General features: G+C 44.8%; 1 long non-coding RNA gene across 1 annotated transcript; it reads right to left on the bottom strand.

Annotated features, from left to right (window-relative positions):
* Positions 1 to 548: 548 nt before the first annotated feature.
* On the bottom strand, positions 549 to 20,381 carry LOC128851482 (uncharacterized). Its single transcript, XR_008448855.1, has 3 exons — positions 20,034 to 20,381; positions 10,137 to 10,362; positions 549 to 8,912 (listed from the first exon to the last, which is right to left on the bottom strand). It is a non-coding gene; the product is annotated as an uncharacterized LOC128851482 (long non-coding RNA).
* Positions 20,382 to 25,571: the final 5,190 nt, after the last annotated feature.

The raw sequence follows: 25,571 nt of genomic DNA, 5'->3' as shown, positions 1-25,571 counted from the left end.
TAAACAAATTGATGGAAGGCCATAGTAGAGTGCTGACGAACTGTATGCCTTGCAAAGACAGAGTTAATGCATACAAGTCAAAACAGCTGCTATTCAGATTCTACTGTGCCCTCCAGCAAGGGAAGTCTAGCACCCTAGGCATATCCTGGACACAGGGTGCCTGGATTTGTTAAAGGACAACTCAGTTAAAGGGAAACTTTTAACTCAAATAAAACACAAACATCTCAAAAATAAAGCACTGTGCTCATTGTGTGAAAGAAAGTCTGAATTTGTATTCCTTTCATAGATTTGATAGGCCAGAAAAAAATGGATGCCCTGCTTTTTTACTGCTTTGCAAACCAGATTTTCTGATTTCCCATAAGAGTCAGAGGGAAAGCAGTTTTCCATCATCCTCCATCTTTATTTACAATTCAACTTGTTTAGGAAAACACCTATCTGTAAAAAACATCCACATAAAAATTTAGCATTTCACTTGATTAAAAGAGAAGAAAGCCTGGAACTCATCCCTGAAATCTTAATGCAAAACCACAGAACATTAGAATCAACAGAGATATTTTTGAAGTTTAATAAAACACAGGAAAACTTTGGAAAATAACTTTACTGCCTCCTCCATGTTATTTTGCTGTTGTTATTTTGGAGTGTATGTGAGTTTTACAGGTCGTGCTAACTACTTACGCAGAAGGTTTAAAAAACACATTTTTTTTCTCCCCTTCAAGGCACTGTGAGAAAAGCTCCTTCATTTAGGAGCTGACTTATTCAAGAACTTGTTGATCAAGCTATGAGTTAACCACAGTGTTTAAGTGGCAGCGAAATATATTCAGAGATGATGAATTAAAGCTGGGAATGAAAACATTAATGGCACTTTCTATTCAAATTTCCTTCAGCACAACCTTCTCAGAAAAGCTACACACACAAAGTAGCAATCGATGGCTTTTAAGGCAACAGTTCAGAAGTTCACCAGAACGGTACCAGCTTCACAGCATCTTGAGCATATGAGTAACTGCTCTGAGTCACTGTCTTGTCACACAATGCACCACACTAAATTTAGGCAGGAACTGGGTTACAGCTTCAGATTTTCAAAGAGTTTCAGAGCGATACATTTCTAGTCCTACTGTCACAATTCATTGCACTGACTATAGCCTCTTGCAAGGTTCATACAAAACACTGAGCGCAAAACTTAAGGGGTTGCTCAAATACATGGGTTCCTGCCTGGCATTTGTCTGAGCAGCAGCTTGTTGCCTCCCACCAGTGTATTAAGCAACATGACTAATATCAGTCACGAACTTAATCCCATCATCTTTTCCCTGAGGTAGAAGCACTCACGGGAGAGTGTTACATTTTGAATTACGTGTGCATGAGCACACACTCACACTCATGCCTGGGTATAGCTAACCAATACTGCTTATGTTAGAGAGAGAAACCCAAAGAACAGGGAGCAGACTGTAACTTTGGATGTGATTTCTCAGCTACATCAAGGACTTAACAGGAGTTTTTGCATGGAGGAAGCCTGTATGCCTGTTTATTACTGTTTTGACTTCAGTGGGGTCAGTTACCTCGTTTAAGTCTGTGTTATAGTGAAACCTTGCTTCTGAACTTTGTGGCTCATGCCAGATTTCTAAAACTGAAAATAATCACTGTGTTATCTTTTGCATGGCATTGTTTCACAATTACAGTTTCTTTATTATGTATGCTATTTATTGCCACTGGTAGAGGAAAAAGGAAAGTTAAGATTCCACACTATTGTTCCTGATTAAACTATTTGTTTATGTAACATTGGAAAACTGCAACTAAATCAACTAGAAAAAACAAGCTGCTCCAAACAAGAATACAGCTGCTTTCTCCTTAATCTCAGGAACTGCATTTAATTGACTTGATTTAAACAGACATGCTTTACACGGAGTAACACAGTGATTTTTTTTCATGGCACATGTTAAATAAAAAGAGCTCCCTGTAGGAGAAAAAAAAATGTTTATGTAAAAACAAAGGGGTTTATTATTGTTGCTCAGTCAGTTCAAACAGCAATGAGTTTAAACAAACATAGCATTGACATCACTTGCTACTTATGAAAGGCTGAAGTTTGCCCTAATAGCCAATTAATAAAATCAAATCCCTGCGTTTGCCTGATCACGCAGTGCATTCTCAAATGTCTATTTTCTCAGAGATCATGTTGCTCCAAAACTAATGGAAATATTTTATTACATTTTGAACAGTATAATGCTAGACTAATAATGTCAGTAACTGAGAGTGGCAACCAAGGATACTCTGTAGTAGCATGCAATTAAATAACTTTTGAATATATCAGAATTTCAACAATAGTACTATATATTTCATTTGATTTTATCCTGATTGGTTTGTATTTGTCCTTAAACATGTAAAGCAAGCTTTCAGTTACTATTGTTTTAAAGTCCTTTTGCGGAGTGCAAATTCACATGCATGTGCTAAAATGCACAGCTCATTCCTCACCCATATTTTGGGTTGAGTTTTATTCATTCTAGATTGATACAGCTTTTTCACTCTGTAGCTGAAAACAGAGAGATCCTGGGATACCATCACAGGAAATACTGTGGAATAAAAACAAAATGGGAAGAATTTAGCAAACACTTGCTGTCCTCCAGCAATAATGAGGCAGAATCTCCTCGAGAAAAATAAGTAACAGTTGACTGTCTGGAAAACAGAGGGCAGGGAAAAGTAGCAGCAGTAGAGGCTGCTTTTCTCAGCCAGGCTGATTGGAACAGGCCAACCACTACTTTGCAGAGGTGTGCAAAACCTGACAGCTCTCACCTTAACCCCTCCAGGTTCACAGGAGAACATTGGTCTGAAGCTCCAGCTACATCAGCTTGCCCCCTCCTCATTTAATCAAGCACTCCCATATCAGTTTGACCTTTGGTTTCATAAATTAAAAATGACTGAGGAACTTAAAGGCTTTTTAAAGCCTTTTAAAGGCTTTTAAAAGCCTTTTGCAATCAAGAGATCTACCAGATACAGCCAGGCTGACTATTAGCTTGGGCAGACCAGAGCTGGGTGTTCAGAGGACACTGGGGCACCACTCTCATGTGCAACGCAAACAAAGCGTATCAGAGCTTCCTTTCAGCACTGTCTCATTTGCTCCTTGAACCCTTGGTCTCAGTTGCACTCCCCTGACTCCCCTTCGAAGCAGGCCCTCATAAACAGAGATAAGCAAACTTCAAAAAGTCCAGATTCTGTTTGGGTAAGTGCCCGAAAGTTCAGAGACTGCCTTGGAAACACAGTGAGAATAGGCTGTCTTGGGAGGCAGCCAAACATTCTCCAGCAAGGCCAAGCTATAAACACTTCAAGAATAACCTCACTCGTAGTAGTTTGGTGGTAGCTGTTTCTCATCCTGTCTGGCTGGGAAAGTAAAGTATCACAAAAACAAAAGGGCTCGGGAATAAATCTGCAGGCTTGTTTCTTTCTGGTCTGGTGCCTGAGCCCTGGGGAAAGGAGGAGCAACACTTTCTGCCAGCTCTGTCCACGTAGCAGTCAAGGGGAAGGCAGACGCGGCACAGTGTGGGTTCACTGTTTAGGGACAGAGAGTGCATGCTAAGCTGACCAAAAGCTTCCAGTCATCCAGGACAGGCCTCCTTCCCCTTTGCCTTGCTCCTGACACCAGAGCTAAAACTAAAGAAAACTAAGCTTGCTGAAAATAAAGAAGAAGGGGATAATTTTTGCCTGGTCAAATTTCCTGTGTCAGCTCAGTGCGGGGGTCTGCACCAGGGCAGGGGCAGAGCTTTGCAAGTCTGGAGACAGGAGAGAGGGAGGGCGATGAACCCTGATCAGTGGCAGCCAGCCATAGAAGTGAAACACAGCCAGAGACCTTGAATGTTAAGTTAAAGCCTCTTGTGGTATGGAAACAAATACTTCTTCGCTTTTAGGAACTGAGATGAGTCACCGTGTTCATTCAGTTTGCAGTCAAAACCAGCTCTCCTTTCTGAAGTTGACTCCCAGCTCTATCTAGGGCATGATCAGCTCAGAGCATTTACTGCAGCAAGGACAGTGATCTAGATGAGCATAACCACATTGCTCCACCTCAAGGCAAGCCTCACCATGGCCCCTGCCCAAGACACGCATTTACCATCAGCAGCAGTGCATGACGGTGGATGTGGCTGTCACCATGAATGAGGCCAAGGCAGGACGGCAGATGGAGGAAAGAACAGCCCCGGACAACGACAACAAAGCAAATGCTTCCTGGAAGAGGAGAGTGTATGAAACCTGTTTGGTTAATCTCACACTTGGTTGGCACCAGAGGTTGAACGAATCACCTGCGAAGCACATGCCTGCAGTCACTGTATGGTTTCCCCACATCCCAGGGGCTCTGCAACCATCTAGTGAGATGCAAGTGTACTTGGAGAGGATGTCACTTTTGTACTATTCCACTGCAAAATGGGGTCCTGCCCCTCTTCCTCCCCCTTCTGTTGTGCCAGACCCAGGGTTTATCTGTCCCTCCCATCTGAACCAGACTTGGCAATATGGAAGAAAACCCAAGCCAAAGAAGCCCAAGGAATGAGCATTTTTCTGCTAGGTTGAACGTTTGGATCTTGCCCTGCAGTCAGGACACATGTACATGCTCTGGCCTCCCCATTGGCCTTGACTGCATGCCAGTAGGTGTTGGAAGGGGCCAGCAAGGCTCCTGGGCTGTCATGTCCTGGAGTCAGTGGGGGCTGCAGCGGCCCTGGGGTGTTTCTCCTGAGCTGTGTCCAGGCTGTCAGAGGCCCTTTCAGGGGAACACAATCAGATGGGAAAGCAAGGGCCATGGAAAGTGGCACTGGGTTGCATTGATGGAAGTGGAGCATCACTGCTGGTTGCTCTCATCCACCACTCTCAGCACAAGTGTTACCTCCTGGGTGACATGAGAGCAGTTTTGGGCAGCCAGGCTCTGCATCCTCTGCCGGGAAGCTTGGGCCTATGGGGTGTGAGTGCCCTGATGATGGCAGCTACCCATCACCTCTGCCAAGAGACTCTCCCATTCAAAACAAATCCTAATCTTGTCTGCCTCTTCCGAAGCAAGCACTCAAACTTACAGAAAAGAGGATCTTGTGGTGAGGTTATTTATAGCTGCAGCAGCTTCCGCGACAGCAAATAGTAACAGTGCAACGTGAACCCAAGCCAAGCAAAAGTATTTTTCATTGAAAAATAGATGACAGCTTGTTTATACTGTTGTAGGGGAAAGGACTATGAAAACGAACAGTGGCAGCAGCAGGTTTTCAAAGGGCAATGACTTGGTTGTTGGCCCTTGTTTGCGGTGCCTGTTAATACTCTATTGCAGCAGGAGTCCGAACTCTTGGCAGCCTCCAAGCAGCGAGCCCTATGGTACATGTGGTATGGCTATTTGGGTCTCTCAGGATGGCCCTTCTGCCCCAAAGAGCCCCCTCACTGGACTACAGTGCACCCAGAGGGCCTCAGCCCTGCCTCTAGTGAGGACCCACCACAAGCACCCCAGCTGCTGCCCTGTTCTGCAGCCCATAAGGGTATCACCACAAAGAAACCTCCCTGTTTCAGGTCAAAGACAGTCCTCAGCTGCAGAAGCAGGCAGGAGAGTGCTGCCAGACCTTTCCCAGCCAGACATCTCTGCACCTCTGCTATCTCCAGGTAACATCTACTGTTCCTGCAGAAGCACATTTCCCAAAGCCTCTATTGGCTCCTCCCTTAAGCGCAGCTAATTACACTTGCCTGCCTCTGCAGCATTGGGATGCTTCGAGATTGGTTGCAAATGCTGTGCAGGGAAGCAGCGAGGGTTACTTGATTGCTTATTCAAACCTTGATGTAACAACCTTCTCTTGATTTGAATTTGCAGTCCTCAAAGATGGCTCACCGGGCCATCTGATGAGGAATATAACAGTTAGTAAGACATTACCATTTCAGCACCACTCCCCCTTCCTTCCCTCACACAGGTTCAGGCCGCGTGAGAGGAAGCTCATGCACACGTTCAGCTGAATCAAGCACAGACTGCCCCCACGCCTGCTGCCCACCTGGCATCGTCCACCCACACAGCACCACCCCATCAAGGGAAGAGGTTTTCACACCTACAGAAAGGAGACGGAGGCTGAGCACTTCTCCATAAGAGGAAAAACTATGTCTGCAGATTTAACAAATCTCCTGTGGTTTTCAGCTGATGCTAAGGGAGGGCATGTATTTTTCTGTTACTCCATAGGTTTTGTGCTTTGGTACACTGCTGTCAGAGCCTTCCCCAAAACTGCAGAAGGACCTACCCACCTTTCTGCAGCGTGTGAGGAACTAGAGATCCACTAGGAAATGATCTATTTAATCTATGTCCCCACATAAGGGGAATACAGAGTTGGGGGCTGACTCCCTTCCCTGCCTTGCAGGATTAGCCCCCACTGAGGTGCCACTGGCCCTGGGGAGAAGTAAGCCTGGACCCAGGATCAGGGCTCAAGTTGTGAGGGAAACACGCCCACATCACTGGAGAGGAGGGGGTTCTCCTTCCTCCTATTTGATAGCTGGCATGTGAAGTGATGGTTCTTTTTCAGTAGCTGTTAAGGGAGTTTGCAGAAAGGGTATACAACGGATGAGGAAGCCTATTTTTTTTCTTTTCCCTGTGGCAGTCATCCTTGTTGCATGAGACACCTTTGAAAATATATCTAGTGTCATACTGCTCTGTAAAGTGAGAAAGCATTTATTATCCTCACTTAACAGTCAGGAGTAGGAGGAATCAAAAGATCAGGTTGTGCCCTTTTTTTTTTTAAGTGACAACTTATTTTGGTCATCTCTGTTTCTGAGGGTCTAGCTTCAGCCATCTGTCCTGTTACAGTTGTCCCCTAAGAGAAACAGGGGAAGAGAAAGGGAAGAGATGACATCCAAGGCAGCCAGTAGCACTGACACATCTACCCTCGTGGTCACCTGCCATCACACCTACACAAGGGTACTGGACATGGCCAATGACTCTCCCTCATGCTCAAGTTGCCCGGAGCTCTTGTGAGGCTCAGATGCATGTAAGGATCCACCCAGAAGGGTTTGATTTCAGCTGGCATAAGGGAAAGGCAGCATGGCTTTGAGTCTCACAAAGGAAGGCAGCACAGCAGATGCTGAAGTCAGTGGGGAAGATGTATGGCACAGTCTATTGATGCCATAGGACAGGTGTTCCCAAACTGCGGCTTATGGCCTGACAGAGGTCTTCATCAGGGACCTTGCTGGATGCTTTATGGAGCCTGGAATATTGTACAAATGAGGATGTCCCATCTTGCTCCCACATTCAAACTCTCATAAAAGTAGCCTGGAACACTGTTCTCAAAACCCCTTCTAATGTTCTCACACCAAGTAACAGCTGTGACAGCCACAGAGAAGCTGTGTGTTAAAGATCAAGCGTTCTCCTAAGCCAGTGGGCCTCTCAGACTGGCAGGATTTATGGCATGCTCAGCCCATATCCCTGCTGGTCCCTTTGACTCCCAGTCCAAACAACCAGACACCTACAAGAAACCAGGTCATCTCCAGGGCTTCAGCTGAAGTCCAAGGGAGGACTTCAACCTTCAGCTTAGAGCCTCTGGGTCCTACTTTAAACACTCTGCCACTATACTTCACTTTTGGGAGAGGTGGGAAGGTGATACGTGCTGCCTGGAAGAAAAAGGTGAAGGACTATGAGTCATTCAAAGTCAGCACATGCTGGCAAAGAAGTTTGAAAACCTCCTGACCCACAGCATTTATTATCCAGTACAGTCTCACATTCATTCCCACTGAGAAAAGCTTCTCTCAGTTAAAACACTCCTGTATTCTGGGTGAACACACACAAATGTGTAAACAAACAGCTTACCCTGCCCTAAAATTGCTGGGTTTTCCTTGCAATCTTACAAGCCTTTATTTCTGAAGTCAGATTTGTCCTCAAAGTGATTGCATTTTCAGTGCAGGTGAGATGTTGATTTGAATTATTGACTCACACCTTTATGAAGTACACAGGATCAGGAGAGCTGCTGGAAAATTTGTGAACTGAGCTGTATTTGCATCTCTGCCAGAAAGAGGTAGCTCAAGTTTTGTTATATGTGTTCACAGTCTCATGAGTCATTACAGACAGGGATAATATAAAATAAAACCACAAAGTGATAAACAGTGGAGTAATGTAAGTAACTCTGAGGCAGAAGAAACGCTATATATCATGAGTAAGGCCAGCCTAATGAAAGATCCTCAATAAGGGAAGTGATCTGTGAGCTTGCTTATAAGTTCCACACATCTGTGTTCTTCAGACATGCAGGAAGGGCTTAGGATCAGCTCCAGTTTCTCACTTTCCAGGTTAATCCATATCATCTGCATAGACAAACCAGTGAGGGAAATGGGACAGGCCGCTCTGCATTGACTCTGCTGGCTGACATACGAGCTGCAGGAGTAGCCACTGAGGAGAGCCGAGTGACAATCACATTGTTGGTCCCATTGGAATTGCTGTCATATTTAATATTTAACCCACCTTATAAAGGAATGGAAAAAAATAATCAACAAGTGAAAATTTGAGGATAGGGAAAAGGGAAAGAGAAAAGTCAGAGCTACTCAAACATAATGTTTGGGAGATTTCCAAGTGTTTCCTCTCAAGTTTTACAACTAGATGGACTTGTTTTACTGTAAATTAATTTGGGATGTAAAATGAAAAGGAATTTCCAACTTGGAGAAGTAATTTTCAACTTAGCTTTGAAATCAGGCATGTGGTGATTAAAACCCACAATTTTCTCTTTGTCTAGTGTTTTACCTACAATAAAGAGAATTCAGGTGTGTGTTGGTGCAAGGCTCAGTCTTTCCCTATAACCAGGCTATTTTTCCAGCATATTTCCCATGTCAAATATCTTTCAAGAGGTGTTGAAGCCATTGCAGTCTGTTGTCTTTTCACTTGCAGCATCTCATTCTTTCCTATATGGCAATGCAGGCCAGGTGGGAACTTTCCACGGGTCACCTATGCCACTCTGTAAATGAGAAAGCAGAGTCCCTGTAACTGGCACTGCATACTGTTGTCAAACCTTTACAGTTTGGAAGTGGAGAAACTGGGGATCCAAATGTGAGGTCAATATCAGACTATTTATATGTGTGTAGGAAACAAGGTCGTGGAATCTCTTATGACTAACAAAAACAAATGCACTATTCCTGCAGTGAGAGCATAGAGCGACCTGGCCTTGTGGCAGACACTGACCATGAAAGCCACCTGACAAGCACAAAACCAGTGACCCTTCCCTCCCCAGACCCCTCAAAAGTACTCCGTGCTTTAGATGTGCCATGATTGTCATTGCAGTAGACTGTGTGGCTGTACTGTGATGAGCAGCCCAGGGGCCCTGCATGGTATGTTGTTTGCATCCCATGGCACTTCTGCAAGCATGTGAGCTGATGCACCAGTGGCATGCCCTCTTCTGACCTGGCATGTGCCATAGAGTGCTGAGAGGCCTCTGTGTAGTCCTGATCTGTCTTCAGCTGTTATAATCCAGAGCAAAATGTGTACAACAGTGTTCATGTCAAGTTAAAATAAATCCAAATCAGCATAATTTTCATCCTGTCTGGCTCATGGTAGCAAAAAACAAACTAACAACTACTAAACCGAGAGCTATGAGAATTGCGTTGTTAGCACTACTGGTGATTTATAAGGAATTAAGCAAAATGCTGTTTGTGCCATGCAGCCTTGATGCAGAAACATGAGATAAAACACATCCATTTTTATCTTCTACTGCAAGAAGGGGTTGGGGGGAAGAGAAGATATTTTTGCATCATGGCCATGTGAAAGGCAAATTTCACATGGATTTTCATGCAGACCCATAAATCAGTCCATGTTCCTTCTAGAAGTTCACGGTCTTTAGCAAACTTCTCATTGAACCAGGGCTGAGCTTAGCGATTGTAAAGAAACCTGAAACTAAGCAAGTTACAACTAATTTTGTATTTTGTTGTGAACATTTTGCTCAGGTCTAATGAGTTTGTTAAGGAGTTTAGGCAAGTACAACCATGTCCTTCAGGAGAAAAAGAAATCCTCTGAGAAATCAGGTACACCACACAAAAAATAATTACAAAAAATCTTCACTAAATTGTTCTTCACTAATTGTCTAAATTTTTCTCTTCTCTTCTCTTCTCTTCTCTTCTCTTCTCTTCTCTTCTCTTCTCTTCTCTTCTCTTCTCTTCTCTTCTCTTCTCTTCGTTCACTGTATTACCTGCAAAGGTTTCAGTCCGGGTAAGGATTCAGCTTTCATTTTGACACCTGATTTTCATTTGTTCGTGATTTCTCCCCATCAGGAACTTGGGCACCGCTGGCCTCGATTGCTGCATAGCTTGCTTGCTTTTGTTCAGGGAGGCATAATGATTTCAGACACACATTAATCAAACAGTCAGAGGAAAATCTTCTCTGTCTGCATCGCAAAATAGAAGTAGAAAATTCACCTAGAAAGGACAATTAAAATCTGTTAGGTCTTACAAACATATTACTATTCTTTTCCTGTCTGCCTGTACCCACCTCAACTTTCTGGTCTTGTAATTACAGTGGGACCACTTTGAAGAAGGAACTGCTTTAAAGGTGTCACTCCACAAAGCTTAAAACACAAAAACACAATCTGTGCCTACAGTCATGCTCACATCTGAACTTCCAGACTGAACTGCCACTAGTCTGAAGTCCCAGAGGCATTTAACCAGGCAAGTCTGTAATGCCAGTGCCCATGCCCCCAGCCCACCAGAGGTGCAGTCCCACAGCGGTGCCGGCCCTACTGCATACGGACAGGTTGCTACCTGCCTCTCTAGTGCAACTGCAGTGCCAGTGGGGAGGTCTGAGATAAACCCCACAACCAGAAATTAATGAAGGACAGAGATCCATAGTGTGTTTGCAGCTCTGGCCTGCCTCATGCCATGGCCAGTGCAGCAGAATCACAGTTCTAGCTGCCTGCTTCATCCCCCAGCCACCTCATAGCCCCAGCACCAAGGGAGCTTGTAATAAAATGCTGAAAGTGGTATCATAGCTGCAAAATATTTTCCTCCTTTAGCAAAGCACAGACTTTCCCACAAAGAGCCCAAACATGCAGCCCAGGCCCTCTTCCCTGCCCTCAAGGTGCCTAGCAGTTTCCAGCTCTGCAGGGCACTGAGGAAGGGGAATTAGGACAGAGATACAAGGGCTATGGGATATGCATACCCTGTGCTCCTTCACTAGCTGGGACTCACCAGCCCAGCCTTCATGAGGCTTTTTTTCTGCCCCTTCTCCTACCAACACCTTCCTTGGGCACAGGTGAGGACGGAGAGGGAAGTGGTCTCTGCTGAGATGGTGCTTTTGCCTGCTAAGCATGATGGGCAGGTTTCCCCACACCTCTGCAAAAGCTGTTTTTGCAAAGGCTGCTTTTCTTAGCCCAGCATTTAAAAGCAGAAGTTATCAGGGCATAAATCATCCTGTGACTTGTTGCAAAGCCTGTGAGAAGAGATAAAGGCAAGACAGTTTGACAAACCGTTGAGAGATGGAGGAGGAGGAGTGAGAAGGCAACAGGGGAGAGCAAGGGAGGGAGCCACAGTGCTGACCCTCCTCGAATTATGTCATAGGTCAGCCAAAAGGATGCAAATAAGATAGGAAAGCTGTTTCCAAACTTTCTGATGCTGGCTACAGCTACACATACCAGCTACAGAGCTGGGCGTAATAAATACCACACTTACAGAGAACATTACATCACATAAGGGAAAAGCCAGCAGATGAACTCACACCACAAAACCTTGACTTGGTATCTAGCCAAACCCAAGCAGACAAACTCGTTATTACAGAGCTGACAGAGCTCTGCACATTGCTACAGATTCACAATTCCACTTCCCACCACCTCCTCCAGCACAGACAGCCCAGCTCCTGCTCTTTGCTCCTACAACCACACCAGCAAATGCCTCAGACACCCTTGTCTGCCTGGCTGAAAAATACAAAACTACAAACAAAACACCTGGCAAATTCTAAAAACATTCTCTCTTTCTAGCATACCTCACTCACAGCAGCTTTCGTTTGTTTTTCTAATTCTCCTAGTGACTTTATTGACCATTCAGGGCTCTGAGGGACTGGCTGAAATTTATAGGGCACAGTGGGTCATAATCTCATTTACATTAAGACTCTCATATCTTTTGGGAAGTACTGAGAGCCTTGAAGTGGGTCTAAATTTCACTTAGGACACTTTAAAAGATTTTTACAGGAAAATGAGAGTTAAGAGTTAAGTCCACGTCCAGCGTCTGTCCTCTGAGATTCCCAAAAGCCAGTATGGGTGATGCTGGATGATACCACGACAGGGAAAAAGGGCATGTGGCTCAGATCCCAGTACACCCTAGCCTGCCTTTCCAGGGTCTTGGTAAGAGGCACAGCAGCCCTTTCCACTTGCTGGCCTACCAGCCGAACCAGGTTACTGCAAGCGAGCCTTGACCCCACTGCATGGCTACAGGCACTGCAGCCCTCAGCCAGGTTCAGCCCCTATATCTTACAGTTTTGTGACACAGCTTTCTCCAGGGGTCTTCCAAGCACAGATGAAATACTGGGATCAGGATGAGCAAGACTGGCTCACTGGGGCCTTTTCTCTCTAATATCTTCATTCTGTCAAAATTATACTCAATTGCATTTCATTATTGTTGTTTCTAACTTTCACCTCTGCCTCAGCAATTCCATCTGGTAGGTCATTTTCCTTTCTCTGATTGCTTTTTGGATAAAAACATTCTCACTGGGGCCTGCTTGGAATTAGTTTTTCTTTTTATTTCCACTAGATACTAGGCTCAGCCCCATAGTTTCCCTGACTTAACAGAAACAGGGTCAACCCACCTTTGCCTTCCTGGCACGTACATTCAAGTACTGATTCCCATGCCATTACATTTTGAAGAGTCTCCAAGGGGGAGTCATTTACAGGGACCTGAACTGAGAAGTGCAAGTTTGGTATCATCCTCTTACGTGTGCACTTGTGCAGATATTAAATCAGCAAAGACAAGAGAAAAAAAAAATACTGTCTTGGCTATATCCCGAGGACATTCTTCGAAGACTGATGATATACATCTGCCTTAACTGTCTGGGTTTGAAATAATTAAAGACCACGCTTCTTTCACTCCCATTAATTTCACTGAGTATCTGAAAATGCTTTTTTATTTAGAATTTTATGCCTGCCTTGTAAGAACACCGTCCCAAATAACCTCAATTCCACCTCCCATAATTATGGCAACTTGACCGCTAAGCTATAATGGGTGGCTGAAACACTGTTGGCTACTGCATAGGTGTCATTTTTACCCACTGGCACTCTGTTATGTTATGACAGGGTGGAACAAAAAGATTTGCCCTCTCTACAAGACTGTAAAAAAGCCTCTCTTTAAGGTTACAACACTGACTTGCTCTGCATATAATCACAATATTCAAAAGCCTGGAGGCTTTCAAACTGTGTACAGGCAGGGCTGCAATGCAAACCCTCCTCTAGTCACAAAGATGACAGAGTGGCTTGAGGAAAGGAGGAGTAGGGTAACTAACCAGCTAACCAACCAATCAACCATTTGATGGGGGAACTACAGATGCCAGTCCTAGTAGACTTCTTAGAGTTCTTAAGAAGGCAGAGGAAAACAAAACAAAGCAGGAGGTGTTTTAAATATGTTTTTAACTAGCTAGCTGGTGTGTGGAAACCACACATCATAGTGGCAGGCGCCAGGGAGTCAAAACTGTCACCTACATGGAAAAGGGACCAACAGCTAGTGGGACTTGCGCAGCTCTGCATCTCTCGGTGTGTGAAATGAGGCTGAGCAATGCACTGGCAAAGCATCTGGGCAGTAGGCTTGGACCTCAGCTGAGGGGAAAAAGTATTCTTGTAGAGGCCTCAAGAAGATCTCTCCTCTGGTGGGAAAGCTAAGGAAAGAGTTATCTCCCTCTGCTCTCTTCTGCTTCTCACCTTGCATATCTTTCCTCCTTCCTTAGTTTTCTCTTCCATGGATATTTCTATAGACATCCCAAGGAAAAAGGACGATTTCTGACTGTGGTCCCAAAGACTGGGAAGGCTGACCCTCAAATAGAGACACTGGCTTGGGGAACCAGCAATTTAGCCCTTCAAACATTTAAAACCTCCTATTCTAACTGCAAAATACTACCTTTTCCCCAGACAGCATGCCAGGTAAATGTAGATATTTTTTAGAGCAATAACCTGAAAAGAACAATCTGCAAGCCATTTTTTATTCTTCCCCAAACTTCTGTTTCCTTGCTTGTATGTGTCAATATTTACAAGCTCTGCCACTTCTTGGATTATTTATTTTCCCTGGTCTATTTCACTCAGTGAAAAATCTCTCCAGCTCAAGAATTGACAGTTTGTTGCTGATATTCATCTTTATTAACTTCACTGCTGAAAAAACCCAACAACAATAGCATATAGTCCTAAAAAACCCCGAACAAGCCCAGGATGATGCTTAAATCTGGTGAGGGGGAGAAAATTTCTCAAAAAATAGCCAGTGGTTTTCAGTGGCTTATATTTTTGTATGAATGTCACTGAAAGGCACTTCTCCTCCACTTCATTAGCAGTCAGTAAATTCACTGACAAACAGCAAGAGAGCTGCTGTCACCACACCTGAGGGGATGGCAGGGAGGGTCACCTCTTCTCTCCTCACTGCCCTGTGCAGTTCTTTTTTATGCTTAGGGGCAGGACTAAGAGGGCTCAGAGCTGCCAGCCTCCCTCTGATCACCCCCAACAAGCTATGACACGTGGGGGCCTGACAGATAGTGACAATCTTTCCAGATCACTTTTAAATTTGGACTTTGAAGGACAATGAACCACACACTTCAAAAATGTTCCCCGTGATATATAAAGTAGGATGATGAAAACCATTTCTCTCTATTCATTAGATAGACCAGTCCTAAGACATGCCTCCATTTCACAGCTCACCACTGCCACCGTCACTGCCAAAGACCACATTAAGATAATCTGAATTTCCCCAAGGTGTTTTAACAGTTCTTGGATAGAAATTGTTGCTCTCCAAGTGGAGCTGCCAGAACAACAGGCTGTGCTTGTGGGTCTTATCCTCTTCAGCACAACATCTGCTGGCTTGGCTCAAGTGGAGGATTTGCCAAAGCCTCACTCCCTTTCCACCAAAACGAATCAGAGCCCACCCCTGTATTACATCTGCAACTCAAAATGTGGGGGCAGTGACATCTTTATCCATCTGGATTGAGCCCATCCTTTTTCATTTTCCCTGCCCCATGTTTTCAGAGTCAGAGCATAAGCAAGACAGTTTGGCATGCACAGAGTCCTTCAAGCTGGCTCTTTTCATCTCTCTGTCCAAACTCTGTATAGTAATCTAAGAATGAACAAAGCCTCTAGCCTTGGTAGTGGGAAAGATAACCTTCTCACTCTGAACCACCTCCCAGCCAGGCAGGGAGTTAGGGGAGGTGGTGGAAAGCTAGTTGTGGTCTATGAATGCCCGCTCTCACAACCTTGTCAAGACCTGATCTGTCACACTGCAGAGACTGGCCAAGCCCATAGTGCCACCAAACACTGCATGTCATAAAAGAGCAGCTTCAAACTGTTCAGCTACCTTGACGCAAACAGAGAGCTCAAAGACTCGTCTAAACCTAATAGGAGAAACCACCAGATTGTCAGGAAGTTGGGATGCTGTATGATACTGACAGAAACAGCATGGTTGTTCTCCTCTGAGGTTTACTAACACAAGTCAGCCTCAGCTTTGTGAAAGCAAGAGTTAGTTTCTAAGTGTGGGCACACTTGAAAAAGGGTTCAATTAAACCAGCTGGCATCACATTGAGCCTTAGCCAGGCTCTGGCTCTACTAAACAGACAGAAGAGCTGGCACTGGTCATTCACTGCTCTGATCACAAACCATCTTATCAGATGTTATTTCTGCTACCGTTAGCTTTTATAGAACCTTGCTTTTTCGTATTTTCTCTCTCCCCTGCTTGTACCCATGCTTATTTAAAAGCAGTTGTGTGACTGGACAGAAAGAACTATTCTGTGATCTCCTATATTATTCCCTCTTAGCAACGCTGTCTGAGCTGGGAGGAACAGAAAGCCAAACGGCCTGGCTTGCACCCCAGCAACATGGGCTCACACAGGATGACAGGTCATAGCACAGTGTATAAGTTTCCAGTTTGGCAGACGCTCGCTCCAAAGGGGGTTCCAAATTTCCTCTCTAGCCTTCTGTGACAGCCTTGGATTAATATTGTCTGGAACAGAAGATTTATTGCCTTTGAGTCACTGTGGTTCACTTATCTGCTCTACATCTTGAACTCAAAATTCAGGTAGCGCTCAGACATTGCCTTACTTACCAATTCTCTGTGGGAATACTCTGGCAAGACCCTATTTCTTCCTGCTGACTGCCCATGGCCTCTTATCTGTCTGACTTTCAGCTGCAGCAATCCTACCAGGGAGCCCTTTTGAAAGGCCAACTGCAGTTATGTTGGCTCTAGGAGGTTAACAGTATGGGTGGCGAGATTCACAGCACTCCTGAGGCTTTCTTTGAGCATTTCAGGCATGCTAGAGCCAAAATATGGAAACAAGAACTTCCGAATTTTTTAATGAGTTCAGCTTGATACCCAGGGGCCTGACTCTGCCCTGGTGGCTTTAGCTCTGGTTTACAGTCAAAGTTTAGAGAAATTTGTTTTCCAGTTCCCATTCAGATGCAGCTGAAATCCCACCAGCACAGTCCATCCTGGGAGCAGGCTGTGTCTCCCAGGGACCTGGCACTGGCCCAGATGGCAGGAGCACTGTGAGAGAGGCTGCTCTCTTCTAGTTCTCATCACTTTGGGCAGAGGTTAGTTTGCAGGATTTGGCATCTTCAGATCCAAACCTAGGCAATTCAACTAAGACTTAAATCTACTGCCTAAACCCAATTTGGATCTAACTGTAAATGGCTCTGGACAGCCCTGGAGAGCGTGGGAGATTGTATCCTTTCTGCCTGAGAAAAGCTACTCCAAATGCTGCGTTGTCAGGTAGCACATAGGTTTGTTCATTTGCCTGCTCACTTCCTCAGTCACTTTCTGATTCATTTCTTGATGGAGAGTTATGTCTGGCTTCAGTGACAGGTCCTTCTTACCAGCAGCATTGTTTGGGGACACTCATAAGCTGCTCAGAGAAATGCGTAATCGTGAGAGGCAGAGGAAGGCAATGACCTAAATCTCTTCCCCCTTTGAGGCCACCAAAGACACTGTGGGACTGTGGAGGAGTTTCCCACTGAGTTGGAAAGTGACCCCATGCTTCAGTGTGGACTTATCTCAGTGGAACACACCACGCAGAGGAAGAACTGGCTTTGAGTCAGAGCTGCACAGAGCAGAGCAGCTGTGTGCTTTATGTAGCTTTGTGCGTGAAAGTGTGATCCTGCCTGAGGTCAGCATTGCTTACAACCATGCACAGTCCCGTCGCTCTCAAAAGCAGGGCATTTGTGGTGGCTGAGGATGCAATGGGTTGTGGTAATCTATTATTTTAAACGAAGGGTTTATTTCAGGAGCTCAGTGTTTTATTTCCCATCCTTTATGACTCATTAAGTCAGGTGAGCCACCTCTATTATTTACTTATACTTTTATATTTCAAGGGCAGGTCCTAAATTGATATTTGTATCAGCTGAACACCTTCTGAGGCCAAGCTCCCTCATTTATCTGCCTGCTTAGCTAAGGATTTATCTTGCATTCATACCCATGCTATACAAGTGCCTCCTTGACAGTTAGTTAGAGCAGCATGCTTTTGACAATTTGCTTCACAACCAGTATCTAGTTCCTGTAATCTGTGCTTGTCAATAGCTATCGGTGCACTAACAGAGAAGAAAATAACTTCCACACATTCCGATTAGCATTTTTGTTTGAAAACACAACTGGAAAGAAAAAATCATAAGAAAATTGTGAAGATCAGGGAGTGAAAATGTTGCCATGTGGCAAAAAGAGACATTGCCCATACACAGGAGGGCTGAGATAAGAGAGGAAATTACTGATAAACACTTTTTAAAAAATGTAATACAATGATAAAATGATGATCAAAATATCCCTTATTTCAACTTCCACATTTCCTTTCTATTTGAGAAGAAAAAGGGAGGCTTCAGAGATGATATCCCCCGCCCTCCCCCAAAAGCGCTTAATCAGAGATTTACAAACCAGCAAATCAAAGGAGACTGTGAAATTCTAGCCAGAGAAGAGAACAGTGAGATTAAGTGGATTAGCCTACTGTACAGGAATCCAAGGAATGCAGCCCGCATGTGCTTTTGTTGTGGATTACTCAGCAACAACATTATGGTTTTACATCTCCCAGAAACATATGGGCATGTGCACTTGTGCAAACCAACAAGAAATAGCAGGCCCTAGCATGCCGCTTCACTGAACCGGCTGTGCTGATTTCAGCAGATTCAGCATTTTCCAGGGAGAAAAGGAGCGCATCTGAACATTTTGCTGTATCGGTTGAAAATGAAGCAGTGAAGAAGATACTTCTACTAGAAACTGCATCTATTTAGTTCATAGGCAAAGACATCTTCCTTTAACCATTAACCATCCACTCCTTACCAATCCAATTAATCCGCCCTCAGTCCAGCCACTGCAAAACTTTAAGGAAGTGAGGTCTTGATCAAAATTAAGTGACTCGGCCTGGTAACGGTACTGGTTTTGTATTAACCTGGTGCAGAATTATATATGACTTTATAGCCTGTGCAGACTGTCGACAGGGGGTGGGCAGAAATACGGGAAAGGAGTAAGTGATAGATAACTGAACAAACTATTACTAGCCAGAGTTAACAGTTTGTATTAGCAGACAGTAATAAATAATTAATATAGCCCTAGGAGATATAAAGCCACTGACATGGTATCTTGCGTTTGGCTCTAAATGGAACTCGAGATAACCTACTTTGAACAGTAATGTGTTCACAGTATGTGGGAATTAACTGCTCAATGTAATAAGTACTATTGAATTTCCCGTCTCTCTACAGATGAAGGGCAACTGCCACCAAAAAAACACAGTAATAACAGTAACAAAATGATAAAAAAAGCAAACAAACCTGCTTTCATTACATCCTTAAAATGTTATAGGTTAAAATAATCTTAAAAGGGCTTAAAAAACAGCAATTAAATCTTCCTATTTCTGTTTTCCAAGGCTGCAGCTGAGAAAACCAAAGAGGCCTAAGTGCCATACCATGCTAGCCTTGCTAATAACTCTCTGTGAAAAATCTCATTAATTCAGTCTGGCTCTTCAGATCAGCCGCTAAGACCTTGTATTGTCAGTCATCCTCTGGCCTTTTCAGGATTTCCATAGCCTAACTAGCAGAGTCTCCATGGAAACCATGCAGTCATGCTTTGCACATCCCCAGAACTTTTTGTTCCTGACAAAGCTTGAAAAATCACATGCAGCATGGAGAGTTTAACACAGTGAACTAAACCCTGACCCACACTTATAAATGATAAACCCCAGCATACCAGCTTTATTATAAATTATTTCCTTACAAGATACTTAGCCAAGACCGCAAAATGCTGAACCGGACAACATTGGAGGAACGCAGCTCCAGAAAGAGGAAACAAACAAAACAAAGCAAAACATGGAGTTTGGGCTAGTTCTGCCTCCTTTGAAAGCACTGGAAGCACATAGGTACAGAAAAAAAGCAGAGGGCAGGAGGAGTACTTTGAAGTTGCAATTCCCTGAAAATGGCAGCCTGCAGAAAAGGAGTCAGCTCTCTAGTGACTGTGCATCACGACGGCGCTGATTCACTTGTCTGGCTGTGCAGCCCGGCTGGCAGAGACAGCAGGAGCAGGGTCTCTGGCCCCACAGCTGAGTGGTGCCCCAGGAGACCCTGCCTGCAGCTGGGATAGCTCTGGCCAAGCATTGCCTGTCCCTTTCACCCCAGAGCAGGCATCCGGGTCGATACAGTAAAGCTAGCACCAAAGGCAGCACCAGCACTGCCCTCAAAAAGAGTTTCTCCAGCTTGCAACTGGGAACTGACAAGCTTGGAGTGTGCGTACAATGAAGGGCAACAGATTGGTGACCTGCTCAACAGCCTAGCTGCCTTCATCCCAGGCCTGGACACTCCCCTCCAGGCTCTGCTGGGATGACCAGGAGCACTGGTTACCGGTTACACTGACCCTCCCCATCCCCACCGGTGCGTGGAGGAAGTACTCACACCAGTAGCATCGCTGCCCTGTATAAAGTATCGATTACAGCCAGCGGGACATGGACAAGCAGCTAGTCACCGCCCTCAGAAACGTGTCCACAGAAAGATCCATCACAAAGCCAACAGCTCGCTGTCACTTGTTCCTTGGCACTGCAAGAGCCCTGTGGCATTTTTCCTCCCTCCTCCCAAGCAGTGCTGTTAGTCTGTGCTTGAGGAAAAAAATTGCATCAAGATACTCTATGCGGGAGGATCAACAGGACTCAGAAAGGTCACATGTGGAGAAGGAGTTACTGCAGGCCAAACTTCTTTAGTCACAGTAAATTCTCAGTGCTGGAGCAGATGAGCAACCACCCGCTTGGCGCAGCGTCTGGGTTTGTGAGAAAAGAAGTGACTCATAGCTGAGGGTCATGCTGTAATCTGGGAGGACTGCCAGGGGAGGGAGAGAGCCATACTCAGCCTGATCTGCAGTGAGCTCACTCCTTACGTGGGGTGGAAGATGCAATTCATCGCAAGAAGATCAGAGAGCCCCGAGTGGGCTAAACTGGTCATTAGGAAGCTGGCAGCCATGTGCTTCCACCCCTGAGTTCCAAATAATGAGTTTAGGATTAGGAAATCAGCCTCACATGGGACAGTTCAGTAGGTGTTTGGCACACACAGTCCCTTCGCAGTGGGATGCAAGAGGTCAGAGCAGGCTTTGTTCCTATGGGGTTCCCCCATTGTGTCACCACAAGGGTAGGAAAACATTTCTCCACGCTCTCCTCCCCCAGTGAGGACTGGTGCATGATCAGCAGGAAGCCTTGTATCTCCAGGGCTTTTCAGAGGATAACCACAGGCAACAGCGCCAGCACAGTGTGGGACACAGAGCCCTGATAGATGTTGCCCGAGCTGGCTGGGACCCTCTGGGTCTGACCCTGTACAAGCTAGCAGAATTACCTTGCCACTGCTGTTCTTGAGCCAGTGGCATATGCTAATGCTCTTCCTCAAAGCCATTCACCACTGACACCAACCACCTGCTTCACTGACTGTCCAAGCAGCTGCTGCTTGGCTGCAGAGCATGCAAGCAGCTTCAGTACCTCCATGGCGGAAACCACAGGTCCTCACCCTCGGGTGGACATCCAGCCCTTCCTTCCCTAGTGAAGGCCTTGCTGTGCCCTGCAGATTATTTGCAAGGCCAGAGGAAGCAGACAGTGTCAGGCTAGAGCAGCAGCCTGAAGAGAATTACAGCCACTGCTTGGGACAACTTCAGTTTATTTGTTTTCTCAGGAGGACCAGACCTCAAGGGACATCCTTGGGAAATGATTTTGTGCAAAAGCCTTGATTCTTCCTTGCTGTGCTGTGAAATTGTACATGTATTGGATTAAAAGCTCTCATATTTTCTTTTCTTCAGCTTTGCCTCTCTTGCAGCCAGGGCCAAGAGCCTCTGGCAGCCCAGAAGCTATCCTGCTTCATCAGGGTGTCAGCACATGAAGGTAACACCTGATTTTACCTTCTGAATGCATTCCATGGCAGCCACAGGAGATCCCTAACCCTGAATGGAACAAGCTCTCATAGACAAAGCTCTCTTCATTGCATCGGCTCTTCCCAGTTTACATGCTTTCTCTGTTATACATTAGCCAACTTCTCTCTGCTGTAGTCCACTTCAAAGTGGAATGAGACCCTCTTTCAGCAATAATACCCAAAATGGGTTACTGTTTTCCCTTTCAGGCAGACAAACAACTTCCCTTTGCCATGTTACTGGTCCCACTTCCCTTGCCTGGTCCAGAACAGTGATAGTAGGTTTGGCATGCAGGCTCCTGGGAGATAGTATTCACCAGAAGAGCAGCTTTTTTTCTTTCTCATTAGCTATGGGCAGAGTGGAGAAAAGCTGCTTACAGGCAATGGCAAGCTGTGCTGGCATAGTCCCTAAAGATGCAGCAGGAGGTAGATCAGCCAAGGCTGACAATTCTGCTGCCTACTGCTCTGACTTTTCCCAGGCAACTCTTCCGTGAGACACTAGGATACTCACCTGTGGCACACCAGGTCTGAGGTGTACCTCCAAGCCCAAAATAAGGGGTCCAAGCCCATGTGCCCTGACCCCACCTACTGCACAATGCTTTTGGACAAACTGAGCTCCTGAATGAGAGCAACAGACTATGATGGGTCAACAGAGATTCCCACCAACCCAGTCAATATCTGGGGATGACAATTCATCATCCTCAACTACAGCTCAGTAACTGAGGCACTAGCCAAGGTTCAACTGATGTCTACAAGAAGGACAAGGGAAAGCTTGCAAGCTTGAAGCTACTGCATGAAATTAGAATAAGCAATTCTAAGAATAAGCAAAATGTTCTAAGAAGAGCAAATTATTCTAAAAATAATTCTAAGAACAAGCAAAAGAAGAAGGTACTGCACAAAATTAGAATAATCTTATTCTAATCCTTCCTTCTGCTTTGCTACTACAACTGTATTTGTTTTCCTGAAAGCACAGCCATACATTTCTGGCTGAAATGTGGTTCTCGGCTTGGGACATGGCTGCAGAGTAATAGGTCTTTGCCCTGGTCAGAGCAAACAAGACTGAGCACTGTAAGGAGACTTTGGTCCCCAAGAGGGGCTAGAATGAGATGCTTCCAAATCCACAATGCTATATTTGCTTTGAGAAAGTGATCTGAGATTGACAGCATATCACAAATATAAAGATAAAAACCCTAGGAAGGAAGCAGAAAAAGCACTGGATGTATTGAAGAGCCTGTTGCTTGCCTAGTCTCAGCTTCCCCCTGCCCACCTTTTTCATCCTGTCAGGGAACACATCCCACAAAAAGTCCCTGCCATCATCCTCAGACCACTTATCCACGCTGGAAATGGCAAAACATGCCCAATCAAAGGGCATGCTTGTCTGCAAGATCTCCTTCCAGAAGGCACTTGCCCACGGTCCTGCAGTGCAGGGGAGCTGTCAGCAGACTTGACCAGTTTTAGACTCAGCACCGCTGCATTCTGCTTCCTTCTGAGACCATGCTCAGGCTCTGAACAGCAACAAATCTCACTGGTGTCTGGGCTGAGACATTTGCAAAGAAATAACGTGATAGATCACATCACTTCTGGCACTGACAAATCAAACTTGCTGCATAAAAACCTTTTTCTACAAGGTCTTTCATTCTCATGCAGGCCAAGTTTGGATTGTGATAGACAAGGCAAGGGGAAATGGGTCACTTCTCACATGCTCTCTGACACAGAGCTTCCTGAGCTCTGCAACAACACCAGTTTGTTAAAATTCCTAGCTATACAAGGCAAAATCCGAGTAGCACGCTCATAGGATTTGCACTTCTATGAGAACAGACTGTCACAGGGACTTGAGGTTACATATAAAAAAGGAGATGACCTGTGTGAGTCATCCAGGAACACAGATCTTAGAATATAAAGAAGAAAAAGGGAGACAAGAATAGACAGGTGAGATGGCCACTGAGCTGTCTGTCGGAGTTCCATAGTGAAGGACAAGGAGAGACAAGACAGCAGAGATCACACAAAGTCCAGATGAAAACTATGTCTCTTCAGGATCTTTTCAACAAATTTAAACTAGGAACAAACATGAGCCCTGGTTCAGCAATTTTTGTTGCAGGGCTCCTGTGGTTTTGATTGGCATTAGATACCCTACAGTCTTTCAGGAGCACAGCCTGACACTCCCTGTAGATATGGGCAGGCTATTTACTATTTCTCTGACTTCACTTTCTCCATCTTGACAACGTTAACAGCAGATACTTTATCAAGCCTTGAAGAGCGATGTGTGATGGCTGTCCTCCTTCTTTTCTCCCTGGAAGCAATAGGAGTTACTGATTTTCAAGTTAAAGTTTCATCAGTGGTTACGTTCTATGAGAGTTAAATATTAACCTAAATTGAACCAGCAGCTAAGCAAACAGATGGTAATCTTTTAGTGACAGCATAGTGAAAAAAACCTCCCATGTACTTTGTCTACAGGTGTGCAATGTTTATGTTCTTCCATGAAGTTGAAACTAAACTTTGCTGTTGGCTCCACAGTGATTCAATTACCACCAGATTTTGTCAGGTGTGCCGTTTGGCTCCTGTTTGGCCAGGAAAAAGATAAATAGGTCTACTGAAAATTCACCCTGAACTGTCTACTTTTTTTTCTAGTCTTGTTAGCAGTAGAAATCTGTATCATACTTAATTTTACAAAGTCCAGTGATAGTCATGCTTGAGCCACCTCTATTATGAAAAAAAATCTGAAACCTGAAAGGTGGCTCTAGCAAGGTGGGCATTGGTCTCTTCTCCCACATAACAAGTGATAGGACAAGAGAAAATGGCCTCAAATACCACCAGAGGAGGTTTAGACTGGATATTCGGAAAAATTTCTCCACAGAAAGGGTTGTAAAGCATTGGAACAGGCTGCCCAGGGAAACTGTTGAGTCACCATCCCTAGAGGTATTTAAAAGACCTGTAGATGTGATGCCTAGGGCCATGGTTTAGTGGTGGAGTTGGCAGTGCTAGGTTAAAAGCTGGACTCAATCATCTTAATGGTCTTTTCCAATCTAAACAATTGTATGGTTCTATGATTCTAAAATCTGAATAACTTCCCCTATCACAAGAATTTTTTTTCCTTTCTATGCCTTAAATACTTCACAGATATTTTTATAAGAGAGAAGAGATACTCTTCACACTAACTCCAAGGAGAGCCTAAGTCTGGCATAACACTTTGAGGCTCAAGCTCATTTCCAAACACCTTCTGAACAAACAGTGACAGTGAGATGTCAGATCTCCTCCATACAGCTCAGATGCTGCCCTCCACTTGCACTCAAACTCACTAATGTGCATGTATGAAGGAAATCTCACGTGTTTTGCACACCCAGGAGACATGCATGCTGCTGGAATACTGCTTAGGGTATCTCCAAATTATGCTTCCATACTGAGAAGGGAGTCCTCATTTCTAAGCACTAGTAAAAGCATAACAGCTCAAGCAGTATGGAGTCAAAATTCAGAAGCCAAGAATTAGTTTGCAGTTGTCTAAAACCGCCATTAAACAACAGATTTCTGGAGTTTAATAAATCTGTTTGTCTATTCTTTGAGGAAAGCCCGTAGGCTACACAAAAATACCTTTCTGGTAAGAGTCTCTATACTCATAAAATCCACGTGCCCCCTTCTTCCAGTTGCTTGTACCCTTCCCAGTATCAAGCCAGGTATTCAATTAGAAGGTGCTGGTATGAACTTGTATGCCAAGCAGAAGCACGGATCCAAGCTCAAAATGAATGCTGAGCATGCTCTGAGGAGGCTGTGCAGTTTACATTCTGTAGCTGGCATGTTGGTCTGACGGCTGAAAGCTGGACCTCAGCATTCAAGCTCTCACTCCCCAAGCAAATGGAGCACTAAGAAACTTTGAAGACAGGTCTAGTCCTCTGCCAGAAAATATGGTGATCATAAAGAGATGGGGGAAAAAAAAAAAAAAGAATAGGGAGAGAATCCTGAAGAATCACATATTCTTTTTGCATTTCACGCAGAGCAGGTTTCTTGTGAGTTTCAACACCCAGCTGCTTCCAGGAACAGAACAGACATGCACGTGCCTGC

This window comes from Cuculus canorus, chromosome 2 (assembly GCF_017976375.1).
Source record: "Cuculus canorus isolate bCucCan1 chromosome 2, bCucCan1.pri, whole genome shotgun sequence".
NCBI lineage: Eukaryota > Metazoa > Chordata > Aves > Cuculiformes > Cuculidae > Cuculus > Cuculus canorus.
The sequence above is the reverse complement of the archived record's forward strand: the minus strand, read 5'-3'. Positions and strand labels throughout refer to the sequence as shown.